General features: G+C 36.2%; 1 long non-coding RNA gene across 1 annotated transcript in view; it reads right to left on the bottom strand.

Annotated features, from left to right (window-relative positions):
- The window catches only part of LOC118741111, a 15,942-nt gene extending 5,156 nt beyond the window's left edge, over positions 1-10,786 (bottom strand). The window contains exons 1-2 of the long non-coding RNA XR_004993227.1: positions 10,775-10,786; positions 8,992-8,994 (exon numbers count right to left, since the gene is read on the bottom strand). This is a non-coding gene — a long non-coding RNA (uncharacterized LOC118741111). The remainder of the gene's footprint in view (positions 1-8,991; positions 8,995-10,774) is intronic.
- Between the last annotated feature and the right edge of the window lie 42 nt (positions 10,787-10,828).

Genomic DNA, 10,828 nt, shown 5'->3' with positions numbered 1-10,828 from the left:
AACGCATAAAATTTGCAAAATCTCATCGGTTCTTTATTTGAAACGTTAGATTGGTCCATGACATTTACTTTTTGAAGATAATTTCATTTAAATGTTGACCGCGGCTGCGTCTTAGGTGGTCCATTCGGAAAGTCCAATTTTGGGCAACTTTTTCGAGCATTTCGGCCGGAATAGCCCGAATTTCTTCGGAAATGTTGTCTTCCAAAGCTGGAATAGTTGCTGGCTTATTTCTGTAGACTTTAGACTTGACGTAGCCCCACAAAAAATAGTCTAAAGGCGTCAAATCGCATGATCTTGGTGGCCAACTTACCGGTCCATTTCTTGAGATGAATTGTTCTCCGAAGTTTTCCCTCAAAATGGCCATAGAATCGCGAGCTGTGTGGCATGTAGCGCCATCTTGTTGAAACCACATGTCAACCAAGTTCAGTTCTTCCATTTTTGGCAACAAAAAGTTTGTTAGCATCGAACGATAGCGATCGCCATTCACCGTAACGTTGCGTCCAACAGCATCTTTGAAAAAATACGGTCCAATGATTCCACCAGCGTACAAACCACACCAAACAGTGCATTTTTCGGGATGCATGGGCAGTTCTTGAACGGCTTCTGGTTGCTCTTCACTCCAAATGCGGCAATTTTGCTTATTTACGAAGCCATTCAACCAGAAATGAGCCTCATCGCTGAACAAAATTTGTCGATAAAAAAGCGGATTTTCTGCCAACTTTTCTAGGGCCCATTCACTGAAAATTCGACGTTGTGGCAGATCGTTCGGCTTCAGTTCTTGCACGAGCTGTATTTTATACGGTTTTACACCAAGATCTTTGCGTAAAATCTTCCATGTGGTCGAATAACACAAACCCAATTGCTGCGAACGGCGACGAATCGACATTTCACGGTCTTCAGCAACACTCTCAGAAACAGACGCAATATTCTCTTCTGTACGCACTGTACGCATTCGTGTGGTTGGTTTAATGTCCAATAAAGTAAACTGAGTGCGAAACTTGGTCACAATCGCATTAATTGTTTGCTCACTTGGTCGATTATGTAGACCATAAATCGGACGTAAAGCGCGAAACACATTTCGAACCGAACACTGATTTTGGTAATAAAATTCAATGATTTGCAAGCGTTGCTCGTTAGTAAGTCTATTCATGATGAAATTTCAAAGCATACTGAGCATCTTTCTCTTTGACACCATGTCTGAAATCCCACGTGATCTGTCAAATACTAATGCATGAAAATCCTAACCTCAAAAAAATCACCCGTTATATGTAATATTATGTGCATGTGCAAGAACGTTATCAATAAATGATTTTGGAGTATGTGTATTGGGTACATATTTACATATGTAAGTACATACATACATACATTCAGCTGCCATCAACAAATTATGTTTATTTATTTTTAATGATTTTCATTTAAAATATAATTCAATCTGGAACAGAAACCACAATAATAAAAGTTTAAAAGCTTGCACAAATTGCAAAAAAATGAATCAACCTTCAAGAAATGGTCATCCAAATTTTTTATTTGAATATTTAATATATTTTCGGGTATGCAGTATTGTAGTCCATTCAATTATATTACAAGAAAGTGCAAGTTTCAAGTTGTTAAAAATTACCGTTGATTTTTTAGATTTTTTTGTTGGGGTGTTGCTGTTTATTTTTCATACAAAAAAAATTGGTTCATGTGTTATATGGAAGAAAATGCGAACACCCTCCACAAAAAAAAAAATCTAAGAAATCAACGGTAATTTTTAACGACTAGAAACTTGGACTTTAGTGTACTTGATTGAATGGACTACAAAGCTGCATACCCGAAAATTTTCTAAATATTCTAACTAAAAATTTTTAAATTTTTATAACAATTTTTTGAAGTTTAATTAATTATTTTGCAAATTGTGCAAGCTTTAAACTTTTATTATTGTGGTTTCTGTTATAGATTGAATTATATTTTAAAGGGAATTATTAAAAATAAATAAATAAACATAATTTGTAAACAATATCATTTTGAATTTCGTTGCTAATTAGTTGATCGCATCTGTATGTACTACAAGCATCCATATGCGCATGCCTGGGAAATGGATTTGCATTTTACTCCAGAACTATTACCTATTTACAAATAATATCTACGAGTATTGCAGTAAAACTCAAAAACAACTTTGAAGTTAACAAACACATTGCTTTATACATTTTTTTGTTAATGCGTCCATCTTTAAAGTGAGTATGTGAATAAACCAATTTTATCATTTTTTTAACTAACATGCATTTTTACTATTTACATAATATAATACTCGTACAAGAAGCGAACTTGAACAGATGCTTTTTAAGTTTTTAGCAACATTAACTACTGAATAAATTATATTTAACAAATGGTCATGCAGAAATGCAAATCAGCAATTCTAACTAATATAAAAGTACATTTAATATAATTTAACTATATTAATTTATTTAATTTTATAAAAAAAATACACATGAATACGTTTCTGCATTCACCTGCAACCTAGCAACACATAGCCAGACAATTGCAACAAATATAACATTATCATAACAGAAATTTACATTTTTCTCTGTTAACTCTTCTTGAAATGTTAATCGCGCTGTGGTGATATTCCATGGATTTATTTTTCAGCCAAACAATTTTACGTTCCAAAAATTTGCACCTTCTCTATCTATCTAAGTTCTCTGGTACGAAGCACATTTTATTATGGGATAGTGTGCCTGCAGATGCATACGCATGTAAGTATGCATGTATGCGATGTGGAAGGACCCCACGCGTTTTAGGTTTTGCGATTTTAATTAAAATTTAATGTTTTCATGCTTTTTTATTTACGATATGCGATAGTGCTTTATAAGCAAATAAATATATAGTACAGAGCTACACTTCTTTTATTTTTTGGTCGTATCTGGTAGCCAGCGCGACATGCCTCGCGACAGCTCTGTGCAAATGAGGGCTGTGCAGTGAGCGGCGTGGCATTGGCTAGTTTACAAGTGCTCGTAAATTGAGAAACTGCATGTTGCTGCCACAAATAGGAATTTATGATTTCAACAAACCAAACAACAGTGGCAACAATAAGCAACAGAACTTGTGGTTGCAGAACATAAAAAAGGGTTGTATGGTTAGTAATAAAAAATTTGTAACAGATTTTTGTTGCTTCTATTTCCGCAGGCGGGTGTCTGCTCTTCACGTGTTTAGTGCATCTTCCTATTTTATTTTCAAAAGAGGTTAATTTATTTGAAATTTAAATAAAATTCATTTCCATTTCATGTAAAGATTTTTGAATTACATTTATTGCGCTTTCGCCCCCTTCCAATAATTCGAGAATTGTTGAATCTGATTAGTGATTTTGTGGCAAGGCAAAGGATGCAAAAAAATAGCAGTTCAAGAAATTATTTTAATAAAACATTTTTATATTCCTACTCATGCACGACTGGAGTTTTCAGTTCAATAACTTTAGTTCAAAAATAAAAAAAAAGCAAAATAAATACACTCGACTTCCATACGTCATGTTGCAATCACATGTTAAAATGCGAGAAGCATGTCGAATGCACTGTGTTCGCTTGTATCGCTTGGCCTGCGCTCACCCTCTTAAAGGTATAATCCGCCAGCAGCTAAATAATATTACAATCACAGTTCTGACAAACACACAATAGAATAGAATTGTCTTTGGCTTTGACTAGAGCTCTCTCCTTGGCTAAACTCTGCCCTACACAAACAGCGATGGCTAGGCAGGTGTGTGTTTTTGCCGTTGATGGCAGCACATTTTTGTCTAAAGTTAAGAATGGTGAGTTGGATCCAGGAAGCTATTTAGTTACGTTTAGCGCGCATGCGCAAGCTTCGTATATGTTTCTATGTAAATACATAGTACTTATGCAGGTATACATATTTACCTACAAACATACAGAAAACTAGCTGATACACTGCATTTTGCATGAGACACTTAATTTATTGATTTTTATTTGTAATGGTAATAATTAGAGTAGTGGAAATAGTAATGGTTATAGAAGTAGCACCGGTAATGGTAACGGTAATGGTTGAGTGTATTGGTAATTGTAAAATATTAGGTAATGATAATGGTAGTGGTAATGGTAATTATAATGGTAATGTTCATGGCAATCGTAATGGTAGTGGTAATGGTAATGGCAATGACAATGGTAACGTCAATAGTAATTGTAATAATAAAATTTAATTGTTATGATTATAATAATGGGAATAATAATTTCAATGGTAATAGTAATGGGAATGGGAATGTACTACCATGTACTGGACATTTTTTTGTCATTGTAAAACACAAAAAAAAGCATGCTTGTTTTAGATGTAGGGTTGGTTAGGTTATACTGGCTGACCATAAGAGGTCTTGTAAAGGCGAATATAAGGTCCATAGCGTTGCCAGATGCTTTTACGACCTATGAATTAATGCTTTCATGTAATGTTAAGAACACTGCGGTTTCTTTTCGCGAAATTTAATGGACAGTTTGGTATTTTATCGATTGTTGCTTGTAGGCTCTGCAGCTGTACCTTGCCGAGTAACTGGACCCTCGCAAATTATATGTTCTCAATTAAAGCTAATTTAAATTCAAGTGCTCCTGGGTTCCTTTCCAATGCCTGTCCGCTTGGATGTACATGAGCAGATCTTGTAAAATTTTAATTTCCCTAAGGTCGAGGTCACGCAATGAGCGGCGCCATACAAAAATGCCGCTCAGCCGCTCAGAAATGATGCTCAGTGCGTGGCCACTTCAATAGTATTTCATATGTTTTAATTTTAAGTCACTCAGCCGCTTTGCCGCTCATTGCGTGCCCTTGGCCTAAGAGGAAGTGGTGTATTCGTCATTTGCGAGGCATCTAAGAGGATGTCCTCCTTGGCTAGCTCGTCAGCTCTCTCATTACCTTTCACACACAGTTGTGTCCTGGTACCCAATAAAGGTGGATGTTTTTAGCAACAGTTAGCTTTCTTCTAGCCTCCCTACAGTCCACGACGGTGATCGAATTTGTTTCATATGAAAGTTGAGCTTTAATGGCCGCCTGACTACCTATGTAAATATCGGCTTGATAGATACTGCACTGATCTGGTAGGCCCACGGACCTATAAAATACTGGTTCTGTGAAATATACCGCAGCCCCTATTCCTTCGTGGGTTGGGTTGGGATCACGTAGTCTTTTCGTACGATTAAGGAGGACGCTATACTAGTGTGATCATACGTTCTGAATGTTTTAAATCTAAATAATTTAAGAATAAATAGAAGCATTTCTTGAATGCCAAGGAATCAGTGAGATTGTTGTGTTTTCTGATCACAGTCAACTATTTGTGTGAGTCAACAGTTGTACAAGTTACCTGCAGTCTCATCTGCCCGATGAAAGCAAATACCTAACAAAAATTTCTCTGGTAGAATGAGACGTTCAAACCTCCCAGTCCTTATTTAGCGAGGTCCTCCCGAGTGACCTGGTACCCAGGTAAAACAACTTGTTTAATTGATACTTGTATTGCCGAACTTGTCTGAAAGAAGTTAGAAAGCTGGCTCCACCAACATATAATATCTTCATACCTAACTTGTTTTCCACCACGTAATCAAAAGCCCTAGGTTTTGCAAATAACTGGGCTCAGAACATTGAGGTATATTCCTTAAGGGAAAACTAAGCTTATCCCGATTATATTCAATACAGACACCGGATACTGATCCAATTGTGGAGCCATCGGTAAAGATCTGAAATTTTTTTAGTCCGGGTTTGAGGTTTTTTAAACAAATTTCAAACTGTGTGGATTGAAGCTGTGCTATTTCATCTTCTTCTTACTTGGCAGTTGGTAACCGCCAAAGTGATTCTGGCTGAGTACAATAAAATAACACAGACGTTCATTTTCTGTGCCAAGTGACGCCAATCGGAAATGCCAAGCGAAGCCAAGTCTTCCCACATCTGGTCTTTCCATTACAGATGAGGCCTTCTTCTGTTAGGAGAATCGCGATCCGCGGTGAAGTCCTGCTATGGCATTTATTCATGTCTGATGATAATAGGCCTGATTATTAGATAGGAGGATCGTTTACAAGTCAGTTATTTCTCCAAAGTAAGGAAAATTTATGTACAGTTATTTTGGGCTCGCTTAAACTGGAAACGAGTTTACCGCTTCTTAAATTCTGTCTTATGCCGGAATAAGTATTTCTAAGTTTTGTATAATTTTTAGTTTTGAAGATACTTCTTGCCACCGTCCAAAATTTTGCTTAGTGGAATGATCTATAAAAGATATTTTAAATTTTAAAGTCTCAAAACAGCAAATTTGTCGCTTATAGTTACTCACCTACTTATTTATTGCTATGCAATCGCTCTGTTCATTTTTGCATAATTGCTGTCCATTTGTAGCCAACTGACAATATAGTTGATAAGTAAAAATGCGACACTTTTATAAAATTAGCGATTAGTCAGCACCACTTTGTGTGTGTTAGGTGAGTTAGATTTGCCAAAAATGTACCAACGTACATATATACTTTCAAATACTGGTTTATAATGCATCAGTATATAAATCTTTGGCAAGTATTAAATGTAGTTTGAAATCTGATAAGTTGTTGAAATGCATTTAATGACATTTTTAATGTTTCTGCAAGTTCCCAGACTAAACTTAACCTTTAAAGTTTTCAGGTAATTAAGAATTCAAAGCACAAACCCAATTGGCAACCAACAAAAATCAGTAGAAAGGTGCACAGTAGCTAAATGTGTTTTTTTTTTCGTTGGCATATATTTTTAAGGCAGTTGTTGACTTAATTAATTTTGATCGCGTGAATGATATGCGTAGGAGTGAAGGTTTAGTGCAAATGCCACGAAAAAGCACAATAATTGTCAGCAATTAGTTACTTGTTGACTCCTGCGCTAGCGGCTAGTAAAGTGTTTTGTTGGCAAATCAATGGGTGATCGGTTCGACATGGCGACTTATTACTGTCACTATAGTATTTTCTATGCTTTTTGCTATATTGTCTCCTTCCTTGTTACCGTATACATGTTATTCACACAGTCATGACACAATTCCTTCAATCATGCATCTAAAAATTTGTTGACTTTTGTTTCGTTTGACAAAATTTAAACGTTTTATTTGCATTGACATAAATAATTTTTTTAATATTTAATAATTGTAGGAATATCTTTGTCAGAATAGTAGGATATCTATATGTAAGTACACATACATAAAACCTACACTATTTTTTCTTAGTACATAAAAAATTTAATAGCCTCCACCTCCAGAATTTTGAATAAAATTGGATGTAGCTTCCAACGAATTCCCTTGGTGCATTCTTCTGTTGCCTATTTTGATAGAAAATCAGGCCTGCTGGAGTGCTTTACGGCTGCCCAATACAATCATTATGAAAACTGGAGATCTTCGGGATCATTTGGCGGTACCCAAGAAATTTCCGGGTGATCTTGCTGTCAAGCTCATAGACATTAATCAGCATAACAACAGAAATTATTCTTCCGAAAGCCATATAAGGTCAGAAATCCTGAAAGAGACTGTAATAAAGCGATAATATCTTTGATTGACGAAGGGTCCCAGGTAGGGTAAACCCACAAATCAAAGATGTATTAAGGGGGTATTGGGTCAGGAGTACGTGGGGTATGCGCCCTTGTTCCAAGGTGCCATGGACAGGAAGTCTCTGAAGAAAATGAAATGGCTGATTGTCTCGCAAATGGTAGACCACAAATGCACTTTCATGGTCCCGAACCTTTCTGCGGGATATGAAAGGGATACACTGCAGAGCAATTTAGGAGCTGGGAAGAATCACACACAATATACGAAATACTTAACACAACTGAAATTTAGTGCTTAACAACAACAAGATATGTATTTAATACTAACACCGAATCAAATGTCAATTACAAATATAAAAATAAAACTTAGGTGTTCGGGCGCACCCGGGGTGAAGTCAAACCAACAGGTTACGAACCCACTCGCATTACCGCCCGCGTTGCCGGGGGTAACTTCAGCCCACCGATGTGCTTGGGTTCAGGGTGCGGTATGCTAAAAACGATGGGGAAGGGGTACACAGTAAGAGGAAACCTATCTACAACAATAACGACTGAGCACAGACACTATAAAGTGATACCTATCCTCAGTCGGTGGACGTTCCGTCTGCAGGGGTGTTCCTTGGGAATATAGTTCTATAATCCGGTACCGACTTTACCACGCTTCGACTGCTAGTGCCTCGCCTGACACTACACCAAAACGATAATTAATAACTTGAAACTAGATTGCCAAGAATCAGCCTCGCTCGCAATCCGCCCGATAACTCTAGAAGCGAATTTGGCGCTTTTGCAGTCGCCACCATGGCGCACACAAAAAATACAAAAACCTGTTTCGCTCAAATTAAGCTCACGCTACTACTTTCGTATGTACATACATATGCACAATTGAGTATTGGAAGACTTCACTCCTATCGGTTGGAGTGAAAGGAAATAGGTAAAGACAACGAAGGAGAATTTTGTTGCGGCCAGTACGCGACACCAGATCTGGCCACAAATTGTCGCTACTTGTTACAAGTTGGAATAATATAAGATGCACATACGTATATATGTGTAACCATAATCTGAAGAGGTTAAAGAAATTTTTTATGCAAAAATTTTTTTCCACAGAGTGCAACGAAGTAAGCCACTTTTTAACATTAAGTCTGAGGAATTTTCAGCACGTGAAATTTTCGTACGAATTTAAATTTCGTTGACATCTTTAATCGTATTAAAATTATAAGCATGTAGAAAACACATTAAGTATATTTCATAATAGCCTTTCAAAAATTCAAGAGCAATATTATTAAAAGCACATTAACCCAATTCGGGGTGCGTCCAAAGGTTTTTTTCGTAGATTTTTGATATCATACGTGTAACAAAGGCACACCCACGACTCCATGAAGAAAAGTACATGAAAGAATAGTTGGGGGAAAAAATATCAGATAAAAATCCATGATGCAATAATGAAAGGTGTTATACGTTGGCAACTTCTCGCTCTAATCCGCCATCTTGAACTACCTTAGGAGAAACTGTGTTGTTTCTTTGCTAATTTCACTGAACATTTCCCAAAATATTAGAAAAAATTCTAAACAAGCTACATTGATTCAATTTTCGTTGTTCGTTTTGTTCTTATTCGCTGACATTTGTTTTCTAATTGCTTGAAATTTGGTAAGTATTGTAATAAAACCGAATTATTTTTACAAATTAATTATAATTTTGCATTTATTAGGTAACTAGCAATTACCCGGCGTGCTTCGCTGCGCCTTAAATGTATTTTTGTGTTGTAACTCTCCCCGTAAGCTCTTATGGCCTCATTCACAAAATATTTTTAAAGAACTTTATGAAGTTAGATTTAAAAAAATCGATCTATGCAGCATTGTTTATTTTTTTTTTTAGTTAATATATTTTCGAAGGTAATTAGAAAATATGTAAAGAACCGACTTTCTCTTGGAAATTTAATTTATAATCTTATAACTGGAGTCTACTATCGCACCCTTTCCTCAAACGTGTACTGATTCAATATTCAAATAACGTATATTTATATAATTTGAAAAAATCTCCCTACTATACAAATATGTACAGCAATATTAACTAATATTTTCAAATGTTGTGAGAGGGAGTAACAAAACAAAATTACTTTTAAGGCGCAGCGAAGCACGCCGGGTATTCGCTAGTTAGTTAATATTGCTGTACATATTTGTATAGTAGGGATATTTTTTCAAATTATATAAATATACGTTATTTGAATATTGAATTAATACACGTTTGAGGAAAGGGTGCGATAGTAGACTCCAGTTATAAGATTATAAATTAAATTGTTGTCAATGTTTTTTAATAATTGTAAACATTCGCCAGCTGTTTCTGTTTATTTATTAGTAAAAGGCAGGACTGCCAATCTTGCGGCAAAACAATAATAAAAATCCAAAAAAGCACGTAAAGCCAAACAGAATTAATTGGAAAACGTGCAATGATACACACATTAAATTTCTTATGTGCACCCTCCACACAGACCCCAATTACCCCTGAAAATTTCATTGAAATCGGGCAAGCCGTCTAGGTATGATAGAAATCTCTTATGTGCACCCTCCACACAGACCCCAATCACTTCTGAAAATTTCATTTTATGTGCACCCTCCACACAGACCCCAATCACCCCTGAACATTTCATTGAAATCGGGCAAGCCGTCTAGGAATGATAGAAATCTCTTATGTGCACCCTCCACACATACCCCAATCACTTCTGAAAATTTCATTTTATGTGCACCCTCCACACAGACCCCAATCACCCCTGAAAATTTCATTGAAATCGGGCAAGCCGTCTAGGAATGATAGAAATCCGAAAAAAACACGTAAAGCCAAACAGAATTAATTTTTTTTTTTGTGTTTGCAAAACGTGCAACGATACACACATGAAATTTCTTATGTGCACCCTCCACACAGACCCCAATCACCCCTGAAAATTTCATTGAAATCGGGCAAGTCGTCTAGGAATGATAGAAAACCGAAAAAAACACGTAAAGCCAAACAGAATTAATTTTTTTTTTGTTTTTGCAAAACGTGCAAAGGTACACACATGAAATTTCTTATGTGCACCCTCCACACAGACCCCAATCACCCCTGAAAATTTCTTTGATATCGGGCAAGCCGTCTAGGAGGAGTATGCGAACAGGAAGTTTTGCCACTTAATTTTATATATATATATGAAATATTTCATTCGTACGGGAGGTGCAACGCCCCCTTTTTCGTTATCCCCAGTTTTTTTGGAGGTGGTAGGGATCGATCTCATATAACCCCTCACCAAATTTCAGATGTCTAACCTAAATACTTCCAGAGATATGGACTGTGAAAAATT

The sequence above is a fragment of the Rhagoletis pomonella genome, unplaced genomic scaffold (genome assembly GCF_013731165.1).
Source record: "Rhagoletis pomonella isolate Grant_MI unplaced genomic scaffold, Rhpom_1.0 Rhpom_scaffold_00006, whole genome shotgun sequence".
Lineage (NCBI taxonomy): Eukaryota > Metazoa > Arthropoda > Insecta > Diptera > Tephritidae > Rhagoletis > Rhagoletis pomonella.
The sequence above is the reverse complement of the archived record's forward strand: the minus strand, read 5'-3'. Positions and strand labels throughout refer to the sequence as shown.